The sequence below is a fragment of the Chionomys nivalis genome, chromosome 5, assembly GCF_950005125.1.
Source record: "Chionomys nivalis chromosome 5, mChiNiv1.1, whole genome shotgun sequence".
In the NCBI taxonomy this organism is placed as follows: Eukaryota; Metazoa; Chordata; class Mammalia; order Rodentia; family Cricetidae; genus Chionomys; species Chionomys nivalis.
In genome coordinates, this window is record NC_080090.1 from 82,189,150 (window position 1) to 82,202,521 (window position 13,372).

The following is a 13,372-nucleotide window of genomic DNA, read 5'->3' on the forward strand; positions in this document are numbered from 1 at the left end:
GAAGCCTCCAAATTCGTGCAGTCAACGTGGAAAAGAAAAAGAGCTTTTCTGTAGCTTGGAAAGTGTGATGAATACAGCAAAAAGAAACGTCAGTGTAAATGTAAAAACACAACATTGTGCCTTAGGATGGAGTGTTCAAAGCTTCCAGTGGTGGGAGCAGGGCCCTATGTGGTTTCTCTATTAACACAGCAAACAGGAAAGTTCTGACTGAGGAAGTAAGTCTCTGTCTCTTATGTGAGAACAGTGTGTGGGTCATCCAGCAGAAGATAACACAGGCCTGCTGCTGTGACCCCAGAAATCACTCTGGCTTATGGCAAGCTCTCGGTGCTTTCAGCTGCTGGGAAGTTGGGCATGCGTATGTGAGTGATTTACAACTTCTTGGCAGAATACTAAGCTCTTGACCCAGTGGCATTTGAGTGAGTGGCATGAGGCTACATGTGAAACTGTGGTGCATGCCTTTAGTCTCAGCACTTTGGGAGGTGGAGGCAGGAGGATCTCTGTGAGGTTAAGGCCAGCCTGATCTATACAGTGAATTACAGAGCAGCCAGGGGCTAGATAGAGAAACGTGGCTCAAATAAACGAAAACATGAATTATCTTTAGTTTTCCTGATGTAAAGAAGCTTTCTTACATTTATTCATTTTCTTACATGTTTAAGTGTTCTGACTGCATGTATGTGTGTGCACAGGTGCATGCCTGGTACTCAGGGGGATCATTAGATGGTCTCTTCTGATATGGGGGCTGGGAATTGAACCCCAGTCCTCTGGAAGAGCAACAAGTTCTCTTAGCCACTGGGCCACATCTCCAGTCCCAGAGTTCATCACTGTCATCTCACCTTCATTGTTCTCTAAATTACTATATTCTCTGCCAGTCATGAGGAGGCAGGTGGACCTTAACCACCTTCGGCCTTTGACCCTTACAAATGCTCTTCTGAACAATGGTATTTATCAGAGCCTCTACCACACACTTCCTTGTTCAGTGGCTGCTCGGGAAGCACACGGCACCGAGAAAGAGCCAGCCTAAGTTAGCTGCTGAAAACTTGTCCGCCTACTGCTTGATGAAGAAAGGGAAATAAGGGCTTTTGATCACAGGTATAATAAGTTTAGGTCAGGAGTTCATTTTTAAAGGAGTAGTAAAAACGTAATTAGCAGTAGAATTCAGGTGGTTTCCAATTTACGAGTGGAAAACTTTCTTCATTAATTTTCCCCATGGAAACAATAGATAATTACTTTTTTCAACTCTATTGAGTTTTTAGCTAATGAACTTTAGATCCCAAGTACCTGTTTCATCTGTACCTGAGAAGGAAGTTGTACGAGGGGGCCACGTTGAAGCCCCAGTCCGTTTCCTAGGCCAGGTGCTGTGTCACAAACCCTCAGCAAACCTTGAGCCTTCTGCACCTGAACCAAATAACACTGGCATCCCAGCTCTGCCCAGCATTGCCCCTGATCATCCCGACAAACCCAAGGCTGCGGTAGAGTAGCTGAAGGCCGGAGGCTGTGTTGAGAGGTGGTTGCATCCTCATTCTCGCATGAGAGATGACGTTGTCCTTCCCCGATATAGTCAAGGAGAGAAGATGGGATATGATCTCAAGCAGGTACAGCATCTTGAGCCACAAGAGCAGCCAGTGCTGAAGTTCAAAGGCAAGAGGAGTTGAAGGAACGGAGAGAGGGTGAAGCAGGAGACAGGCTGGAAAGGTAGGCAATCTCCTGACCCTCAAAGGACTGGGCCAGCCTTGGTCTGTCCGCTAATTCCAAGGTTGCGTTGGGCATAGAATGGACTAGAAGGAGGTGCCACGAGTCACCGTTTTAGTCACCAGAGAAACACAGCATGGGGCTGTGGTGTGAAAGCCGGCTAGCCAGCTAGTGTTCATGTGACTTTGTGGTGACAGCATGGAATTTCCTATTTCCTGGGGGTCTGAAGGAGAGTGGAGACACAAACCAAGGAGAGCTGCCAAGCTGTGGCAGACAGAGTTGGGAAGCAGTGACCCAGGAGGATATGTAGGAACAGTAATGGACAAGTTTAGTCAAAGCCGCTTCCAGGAATAGCCACTCCCCTCCCACTAGTCACCCACTAAATGACAGGACTTAAAGAAGAAGTTCACTTGACTAAAAGTTAGACATAGCTGGTCTAGCTGGTCAAGAAAGGAAGTAAAAAGGAAAAATAACAAGTCTCTCAATATCTCTTTGGTGTGTGACCTACAATAGATCCTAAAGAGCTATCACGGCTAGTTGTTATGTGTTCCTTAAGTTCTGCCAAATTGGGGTTGTGTGCACAAGGCCCTGTGGTTAGATCCCCAGCTCCACATAAGCTAGTTATGATAAAAACACACCTGTGATCCAAACACTGGGAAGGCAGGTTCAGCTGTTCAAGGTCATTCTCAACTACATATCAAAGTCAGCTCTGGGATACATGAGACCTACTCTCAAAATACATATCTGCTAAATTACCAAATTAATTACATTTTGTTGCCTAATAATGTACTTTGTGACCATTGATTAAAAAGAGATGTCGGGAGTCATCTGTTTTGGGGTTTATTTAACTGAATTATACCCCCGCTTCTCTCTTGCAAGGAGTGGCTGATTAAACTTACTGTCAGCTGTCAATGCAGAAGCCAGTGTTACAGAGGTTGAAGTATAGAGGTAACTTCTTCTCTACTGTTATGGACGAAGTTCACATAAGTAAGGTTGCCACAGCCTGTAATCTGAAAATGAGGGCAGAACTGGAGAGTGCTTGGTTGCCTTTTATGAATCCTGAGTAATGTCATCCATGTTAGGAGGGATATTAATGTGGCTTAAGCGCTAAGTGCAGCAAGTCACCGAAAAGTTCCAGCTAAGATGCTGCTTCAGCTTGGAGATATTCTTAGCCTGGAGGCTGGATGGTGTGATGCCGCAATATCCCTGATGAAAAAAGAAAGATCTGGACACCTGTTGTATTTTATATCCCTAAATGAGTACCTCTCGTTTCCTGTACACTGTCCTCTTCTCCGATCAGATGCTAGTTCTGGAAGGCCTTGTGACATTTATTTACCTCCTGTTGTTTCTCTTGAGGGGGAAATAAACAGATCTAAGCAGTGGCTAGCCGCTGCCTCAGTTAAGTATAGAGTAGCCCACAGAAGGGATGGGCCTGCTTTTCAGTTGCTTCTGCACAGTAGAATCCGATGTTAAAATCCCTCTTAATGTTTTCTATACACACAGAATTTAAGTCCATCACCAAGTGTCCAGTAGGGAGCTACAAAATGTTTACTGAGAAAATACATGAAATATAGACGCAGTTTCTTTTAAACTCAAAGCCTTTGCCAAAGTAATTGTAATGATTAATAGTTTAGCCAGAAGGTTGCATATCACAGAAACCTTGGAATTTCAACTCTGTTGTATCAGCTTCCATTCTCCAAGTTTGAGATGTTATTGATCAGCTCTTTGCACAGTTAAATTGCAGAAAGGAATATTAACGACTAAAATCTGGTACTATGTAGACATGTTTCAAGTAGCGACTTAATCAGGCCAGGTTAGGAAACGGTAGGGAAGGAATCTCTTGTAGTTCCTCCCTGGTGCCGGTGGAGTCTTCCATCTAGTACAACAGATGAGAACATCCTGTCTTTATTCATCCGTTCTAGCTCTTTGCTTCATCCCAAATTTCCAACGTTGACTATGGTACCCGATTACACATCACACACAACCCAAGAGTCATCCCTATAGAGGCAACAACCCTAGGCAAGATGGGTTTGGTTGTCTCAGGGAATGATGCAGATGGAATGTGTAGTGGAAAGGCTACAGTCCCTAACTGCCTTCACCTGTCTGCGCCCAGAGTCCTCTCTGTGGAGCATGGATGGGAGGTACTTACAGAGGACCCAAGGCCAGAACTGTGTTTGCTAGAGAGTGGTTTGCTCCAGCCCTGGTCTCTTCTGATGCTTCTGAGCCCACCCCTTTATCTCGAAGGAGTACTCACCAGATCCGGTCTCTACAGGATCAGAGAATAAATTAGGTAGGACTTGATCAAAATGAACCTTGAGATGATGAAGGAGCTAAGGAAAAAACAAACCCCAAGGCATTGTGAGGAGACCAGAGCATTTTTTTGACCTTGTCTGCTGTGGCTCCTTTAAACAGACCCTGTCTAGAGCAGACAAAGGGGGCTGTATGGTGAGGCTTGGACTCTTATCTACCCAGTCAGTGTGCTGTAAAGTCGTGTATTTTGCTTCTTGTACACTACCTGGCAGATAGGCGATTTTAAGAAATATTTATTGCCTTTCCTCTCAATCTCTACATTTGAAAAACTGCTTTAGGAAATGAGATAATAGTTAAAAATAATAATTAAAAAAGCAGAAGCACAGGATTTGGGGAAAGATAGCATAGAAAGTCAAGCCGATGGAGAAAAGCTAGAGGATTTGGCATGATTTATTGTAGAAACATAAGGCTATGTGTTTACATTACGAATATAGTTATTATAATGAAAATGATAGAGACTATAGAGAGTCTTTTCCTTTATGGCATCGTCAGCGTTACAGCACTAGGAAAATGAAATACCACAAGAAAGTTTTTTAACACTCACCTTCAGTGGTGTTAACAGTAAATATCTTCACATGAGTCCATAATTTAATGTCTTTTGTTTTGTTTTTGTTGTTGTTACTGGGTTTTTTTTTTCTTCATTCTTTTCCCCCAGCCCCAGACAGGGTTTCTCTGCGTAGCCCTGACTGTCCTGGAACTCACTCTGTAGATCAGGCTGGCCTCAAACTCAGAGATCTGCCTGCCTCTGCTGCTGGAGGGCTGAGATAAAAGATTTTTGGTCTTTTAAGATAGGGTGTTACTGTGTAACTCTGGCTGTCCTGCAACTCCTTCTGGCCTCAACTTAGACCTCTGCCTCCCAAGTACTGAAATTAAAAACACATCCATGTAATTTAATGTCTCTTTATATGCTAAAGGGACCTAAGTGAATGCCTCACTCCAGTTTTCTATATAAAGAAAGAAAAGTAGATTTACTCAGTGTTTTAGTTGGGTCAGGTCTGGGACCAGTAGCCGCAGTGTCAATGAATGCTTGCTCCTCGGCTCTGCGCACTTGGCCTCTTCCGAGGTACTGGAACCCATCATCACTGCCTCCATGTAATGATGAGATTTAGATGGGCAAAACAAGAATAGGGCAGTTAATCAAAAAATGTTGTCTAGAAGAGAAACTTTTTCTTGGAGACCAGCCAGAACCTACTTGGAAAAATTTGCAAACTCTATTACAGGTAGACTGAACCTGTGAATTCTGTCTTCAAGAGAGAGGCTCTGACTATCCTAAAGAGCTTGGTGGTAAATCTGATCATGCAGCATGCTGTCAACATTGTATTAGTAAATACAATCACACATGTTTACTGTCTGAACAGTGCGTATGACTTAGCCTTTGGGTAATGGCCAGGAGTCTGCAGTTTCTGATGTGTGTGTGGTATTTGGTTTTCCCTGTTTGAGTTTCAGCCTCTGATGCTTCCACTTTGATAAAGACCTTGTGCTTGGCTCATTTTACCTTTGTCTCTATGAAACATGATCCTCTTGACGGCAGGGCCCAGTGAAGGGTACCGCTAGAGCTTTTTACACACAGTGAATCACAGCGACGAGCGGTCGGCGGGCACTGGCCTTTGAGCCCAAGCCAGTCAGAGTCAAAGAATCCCATACAACCTTCCCGGACAGGAGTGTGCGCTGAAGGGTTCCTTCCTGTCATTTCTTGGGCCATCAGGCAGACCTTCTTTTTGCTTGCCTGTGGTACCTTTTGCAAGTCCTGTTGCCAGGACTCCCTTTTAGTGCCAGTAGGGAAACGATGAAATGACTTCCGTGGCTGGCAGCAGCTCTTGTCACTGCCCACAATGCCTTCATCCTATCTGCTCAGTGGCTGGCTCCTCCTAGGACAGGGCTTGTCTTGAGCACTGGAAGGTCCACACTGGTGGCTTCCACTGCAATGTCACAGGTTCAGATGTCAGCAAGGCACTGGAGTGTAAATCTGGAGGTTCCTTTTCCACCCGAGGAACCACTGCCAGTTCCCGAATAACCACTCAGAGGCTTAATATTAATTATGAAAGTTTGGTCGATGGCTCAGGCTTATTACTAGATACCTCTTAGATTTAAATTGACCCATTTTAATCTATGTTTTACCACATGGCTGTGGCATTATGTCACATCTTCTCCACCAGCTGCTGGGGTCTCTCTAACTATACCTTCTTTCTCCCTGTATCTTTCTGAATTTACAGCCTAGCTATAGTCTGCCCTGCCATAGGCCAAAGCAGCTTCTTTACTAACCAATGGTAATAAAACATACTCATAGCATACAGAGGGCCATCCCACATCATGGCCCTGGTGACCGGCCCCTCTGGGTTGTCTGGTTGGAAGAGGAAGCATTGCTCTGGCCTGGGCTGTGCCTGATCTTCCTGAGTTGCCAGTTCCAGGAGGGACATGTAGGGTCAGAGTAGTGGGTGTCCTGGTGCCTCAGTGCCTCCCTCAGCATCAGGATCAGCCTCCACGCATCTTAAGCATGCTGTTGGAGAAGGAAATACCAAATGGGTTACTTCTCTTATGAACCTTATAAACCCACATTGTGTTAGGTTTTGGAGGAACTGTTTCTCTATTGTCTGTCATCAGGCAAAGTGTCCCTATCATAACTAAAGAAAGCAGCAACAGCAAAGGAAAGAACAAATTTCCCCTTTTGCTCTTTTACAACACTAAATCCAGTCAGTGAAAGAGATTGCCAAATCCAACCGAGGAATTTGACCCCATTGATTAAGTTGTGTTTCTGTCCTAATGCGAAAGGAATAATTTCTTTTCTTTATTAATCTAAGGAGGGGGATACCACGGGGACCATTTGCTGGAAGGCAGATCCAGAAAGGGCAGGAATATTCCTGTTCTCATTCTTCGTTGAGGATTTGCTCTAGAAGCACCAGGTAGAATGTTCAGGGGGTGGCTGTCTGGATGGCTCAGCAGGTAAAGGAAAGGCATCTGCCACCAAGTCTGATGACCTAGTGCAGTTCCCCGGGACCCACTCGGTGAGATGAGAGAAGCGATTCACACACACACACACACACACACACACCACACCACACCACACCACATACATACACACACGTACACACACACACATACACACACACACACACACGTTTTCAAAGGAATTGAAAACTAGTAAAATCTACTTATGCGCTGTAGTTTGTGACTGAGTATTAAGATAAACTCTGTGTTTCCTGAAAGCTTCCCATTCTGTAGCAGGTTGCCACCCTTTTGCAGGCTGGCATGCTGTTTGCTGTGTGAAGCTCTCCCTCTAAATCCTATTAACACAGTCCAAAACACAGCTGCCACTGATGACTGGCCCCCAGTGTCCAGCGATGCAGTGTATTCATCTCCCGTCTTGCCCCTCACGCACTGGTTGAATTGTTCCTCGTGAAGTCAGATAAGCAAAGAAAACATCCCTAGGTTCACTGCACAATTAACATGCGGCCTCAGTTTTTACCTTTTTTTAATCTATGATCTTCTCATTTAGCCAAGCACTCACTAGACACTTGTCAACTGGCCGTGCATATCTTCATACTATGGCCCTGCTGAGGTATCTGCAGCAAATAGGCACTTCCTAAAATTTATGTAATCATTTGAAATTCAGAACGGATTGATTAGCATTCAGGAGATGCCGTGGTTCAATATTTATGCCATAGAGATTTGGCGGAGGCAAATAACGGTGCATGAAGCTGATGCTTTCCTTAATTAAATGCAGTATAATAGGTGTTGTGTGTGGGTTTGTTTGTTTTTTCCCTCTCAGTGAGCAAAGCAGTTTAGCCATGACCAGATATAATTCATTTTGGAGTTCTAAGTGTGAACTTAATCAATACGTATTTACCACCACTGAAGCGGTGATTATCATTTGTTATCTGCTGGCACAGAAATATAATTGTCCAAACAGCATTCATTTCAGCATATTTCTGAGTAGATTATGCTCTCAAATCTTTAGTAGATTTTAGTTATTAATGCATTACTGTCATTTTGCTAACTACTGCTATTTAGTGAGTTGAGTTTTCAGAGACTTGGCATGGGAGCTTGAGCCTAACCGGAAAGGCAAATAAAGGGACAAAGCCCTTTGCTCCCAACATCTCTTCCTGCTTCATCATGCCAGCTGCTCTGCTCACACCTCAGAGGAAATGTAGACCATAGTCCTGCCCAGCGGTAGTGAGCTGGCATCAGGGTCATCCTAGATCAGCACACCAGTGAGCCCCAGACCCCAGCACCTTGGGTCTAGAACGGGACAGATCGGTGGCTCACCTCTGAGCCATTTATCTATCAAAGCTTCTTCTTGGTTTACTGATCAGATCCTATGAGTCCAAACTTGTGTCCTGACAGTGTTTGGCTAAGAGGTTAAATTCCAAACCGCCCATATGACCCAGGAGGCGAGAATGAATAGGAAAGAAGAGATTTCATCATTTTGAAACACTGCTGAACACCGGCTACCGCAAGACTATTGTGTTAGGCCGCGAAGGACGTGGCAGCAAATGGCTTTTCTAAGGAAAGTCTCACATGCTGTAGACCTGATCTTCAGCTGTTGGGGACATCCTTCCAAATACAGCATGGTTAACCAAGCAAATAGTTCAAAATCCACTGTTCACTCATCTGCCTTTGTCTCTTTTCTGGTAGCTTTTCCCACTGAACCAAAGCATGGCCCTCCCTACCATATACTATGTTTGTGATGAGCCTCTTGTCAGCTCTCACTGAGGAAACTGAGAACTCACCAATCCCTGAGCCACACAGATTTTGAACGTCTTCTGTCTCGGGTTTGGAAAGGTGGAATTCTAGAACATGAGCTCAGAAACTCTAACACAACAAACCTGTGATGCTGTCAGTCACATCGGAACAAGGACACTGAGACTAACAGGTTACGTGACCTGAGCCCGCCTCTGTAGAGTCAGGATTGGAAGAATCTCCTCAGGAAAGGCCCATAGAATGGACTTCCGCAGTCAGGGGAATGCTGCTCTTGTGTAGAGCCTAGATTACACTTTCTTTATTTATTGGGAGCTGGGCATGTGCCACAGTTCGCTATCTAAAAATGTCATCATTGACAGAGTGCATGTCCCTATACATGCCACAACACTGTTTGTTACATTAGGATCAGTTGTGGGTTCTGTACAGTCTGAGCACTTGTTATTTAGAAGACATTAGTTCTCCTGTGTTCAATCTCACTTGGATTTTCCCAGTTTTGCAGAGGCTATGAGGAACTGTGTGCCATACACACACACACACACACACACACACACACACACACACACACACACACAGGCTAGTGTGACTTGAGTTCCAATCTGGGCAGTTCTGCCTAATTTTTTTTTTCTTTGGTTTGGTTTGGTTTGGTTTTTCGAGACAGGGTTTCTCTGTAGCTTTGGAGCCTGTCCTGGAACTCCCTTTGTAGACCAGGCTGGCCTCGAACTCACAGAGATCCGCCTGCCTCTGCCTCCCAAGTGCTGGGATTAAAGGCGTGCGCCACCACCGACCGGCTCTGCCTAATTAAGAGTGAATGACTGCATTTCAGTTGTGTGTCATTTGTCCTGTGTTGTTTTTTTAAAACAATTTATTTAATTTTATTTTATGTGCATTGGTGTCAGGGTGTCACTCAGAACCCCTGGAACAGAGTTACAGACAGTTGTGAACTGCCATGTGGGTGCTGGGAATTGAACTTGAGTCCTCTGGAGGAGCAGCCAGTGCTCTTAGCCACTGAGCCATGTATCTAACCCTTGTCTTGTGTTGTTTATAGTAGAAGCATTGATAGCTCATTGGCAATAATCCTTTTCCAATATTTATCCTAAGAGAAGTAATTCTTATACTAGCATTACTAATAATTATATATTATATATACTGGCTATTATATATATTATATATTTATATATTATATATACTGGCTATTATATATTTTATGTATTCCATCTTTCTGCCTGTGCTTTGTATACACATAGGTTCTTTTTATGTTAATTTAATCTTTTTGGAAGTGTCTCTTTTTCAAGGCAAAGTCTTATATATCCCAGGATGTCCCCAAAGTCCTGATCTTCTTGCCTTTACCAGAGAAATTTGAGCAACATACGTAACAGCTTTTGGAGGTACATTTCTGGCTTTGGCATGACTCAATTACAGGTCAAGGACCTATAATTCTCAGAGAACTGACTAGAAAACTTCTTGCCCATTTGCCACCAAGTTCTGAGTGTTCCTCACAGCTGAGAGCCTAGAGTACACTAGGCCAACAGTCTGTCTCTTAAGTCACAACCTAGCAGACTTGTTTCTATTTTTTAATTTGTAATGAAGTCTATTTATCAATCTTACTATTTTATATTATTTTAAGCATGCAATTAGATACATAGATGTTGTAGGGTCTATCACTACTGTCCTCTCCTTCCAAAATTGAAACTTTGGCTCATAAAGGTGTAATTCCCATCTCCCCTTCCCTCCAGTCCCTGGAGCCACTTCTGTTTGCTGTGCATTAGCTCATCTGAAATAATCCTTTCTTTCCAATGTGCATCCTAAGAGAAACAATGCTTAGACTAGTATTACTAAGAACTATATATTTTAAGTATGTATTCTTTTCATCTTTATTTAGGAAGTATTCTATACATTTAACATTGGGCTTTGCCTATCACATAACATTTGTTTTATAGACTGTGCATAGCTACTGTGCCAAAGACAACACATTGACTGGGTCACTCACACCAGGCCTACTTCCTCACTCTGGCCCACATCTGGAAAAGTCATGTGATTAGACCCTGAAAGAATAGTGCCTGAAGGAGGCAGTAAGAAATGGAAGCAAGCCGGGCGGTGGTGGCGCATGCCTTTAATCCCAGCACTCGGGAGGCAGAGGCAGGCCGATCTCTGTGAGTTCGAGGCCAGCCTGGTCTACAAGAGCTAGTTCCAGGACAGGAACCAAAAAGCTACAGAGAAACCCTGTCTCGAAAAATTAAAAAAAAAAAAAAAAAAAAAAAAAAGCAATGGAAGCATTCTTAACTAGTCCTTACTAGGGGTGGGGTAGCCTTGGTGGTAAGATCTGCAAGCTTGAATTTGAACTCTTTATCTGCTGTGTTTGGGGGATCTGTCTCAATGTCCATACAGTCCAGATATGCATAAAGCATCGTGAATATTAAATACTAGTTATGAAGAATTTAGCAAAAGGTCTGGAGATTGTGTCCTTAAATAGTTCTAAAAACATCTGTATTCCCACTAGTGAAAGTCTCTAAGTGAACGCTGTTTATTGGGAAATGTCTTGTTTTAGAGGTAGTCTTTGGGGTACAGATATATAGACGAAGGGCTTTCTTCTGCCAACGTAACTGTTATTTGTTTTTTATTGTTGTTTTGGTTTTTCAAGATAGGGCTTTTCTGTGTAGTTCTGGCTGTCCTGGAACTCGCTCTGTAGATGAGGCTGGCCTTGAACTCAGAGATCCATCTGCTTCTGCCTCCCTAGCACTGGGATTAAAGCTACATACCACCACTGCCTTAACGTATAGCTGGTTTGTCAACTTCATTCCAAGCCCCAACTTTAACCGATTCTATCCACTGTTCAGAGATATTATTCTAACTTCTAACATTCTGAAATTTGTCAGATGACACAAACTCTAGCCATTTCCTTTTAGTCCATCTACCATCCACCCACAACACAAACCAGAGTCAGAGAGCAGAGTTAGGGCTCTTCCCACCTTGGTGCAGAGCCTAAGCAATGATGCTGGCAGAGAAGCGGGTCAGGCAGTTCCTCAGCTTTGCCCCTCAGTTTTCCACACACAAATAAATGGAAACACTCTTTAGATCCCTTGAGTAGCCTATGACAGCCACAGTTCTCTAGATCTACTGGTGGATAGTCTCTCAGACTAGTGACTTAATAGAAACCAGTGGTCTCAAGCACATAAAACGTGAAGGCTTCACTTAGGAAGCCCGTGTTGTTAGGAAATAAAGCCCTGGATAATTTATCTTTTTTTTTTTTTTTTAATAGTTACAATTTGAGGACTAAAAACCTGTTAGAAAAATTAGCTTTGTTCTTGAACAAAGTTCAAGAGAAATAAATAAACAAACAAATAAATAAATAAAAATAAACAGCCAGACTAGTGCCCCATCGGCACTATGTGAAATGCTGTCCAGTGATAACCTCAGAAGCTTCCCCTTTACTTACTGCTAGCCTCAAATTCAAGGGACCAAGTAGAGTCAGAGCGTAAGGAGTAGAGAGTAAGCCAGGCCCATTAGCACATCTCTGTAATGCCAGCATCTGGGGTACATGGGGCACTGCTAACCATTAAATCAACAAACAACACATAAATTTGTGCACGCTTTTATTTATTTTTAAATTAATAAAATAAATAAATATTTATTTTAAATAAGTTCATGTCAAAGACATGAACTTCAAAATCCAAGATCTTGGTCCTCCCACCTAGAAGCAGAGCTGCCGCGATACAGGGAGGTGGGGCTATTTATCCTCACCTGCGATGCTGGGAGTCATCCTGAGTGATAGCTTCCTAAACTATCAAACTTCAGACCGTGGCACCTCTGCTGTAGGCCATGTGGGGGTAAGAATCATCCTTCATTCATTTCTTCCTCTGACTTTGTGTTGCTTCTTTGAGAGGGCTCCATTGATCATTTTCTGTTGTAATTGTTTCGTGCGTCCCGCAGCTCTGGAGAACTCACTCAGTTCTCATTCTGGGTTTCAAGCACCTAGCATCGTTCTTGGAGCATCATTCCTGGAATGCCATTCATAGGAGAAAGCAAAGCTCGCTTGGTTGGCGTGTTTATTGATGACTGCCCATCTCACTGTTGTGTGTGAGCAGCCTGGCTTGCCTGCGTTGTTTGTGAGTAGCACAGCAAGTTAAGACACAGTTCCTATGATATCCTTAGGCAGAGAGGTCGAGCAACCTGTAAAAACCACCCTGGTAGCAAGGGACAGAACTGAGCTGGGCACATTTGAGCTACCAAAGGCCAGGTTTTCTGCACTCCTTTTCGGACTAATTGATTAATGGAAGCTGCAAGGCAACCTGCACGTTTGTCCATTAAGACAGTGGTAACTCATTCTCAGTAGACCAGTCAGGAGGTTGGACGAAGTCAAATCCTTCTCGACTTTCCTTGAAAGTGAAAGCCAAGTATAGGCCCAACAACTTACCTTTTCCGATGTCCCACTATAGCCTGGCAGCTTTCAGTGTTTGCTCTGTTTTCCAGTGGGAAATGGAGTCACTAGTTTGATCACTGGGAAACCAGAGGCACTTTAGAAATCACAGGCGCTGAATGTTTTATGCTGGCCGGCTGCCTCTATAAAGATTGTTTTTTTCAGTATGAAGAAATGTCTAGGAATGAGGCTCCCATCCTGATGACTCTGTGTGGTGACCAGAAGGATCAGTGGTCACAGGCTCGAAGCCCGAATTCACAA

At 43.7% G+C, this 13,372-nt stretch overlaps 1 protein-coding gene across 2 annotated transcripts in view; it reads left to right on the forward strand.

The window, feature by feature from the left end:
• The window catches only part of Nr5a2 (nuclear receptor subfamily 5 group A member 2), a 120,678-nt gene that overhangs the window by 78,555 nt on the left and 28,751 nt on the right, over positions 1 to 13,372 (forward strand). The window lies entirely within an intron of this gene.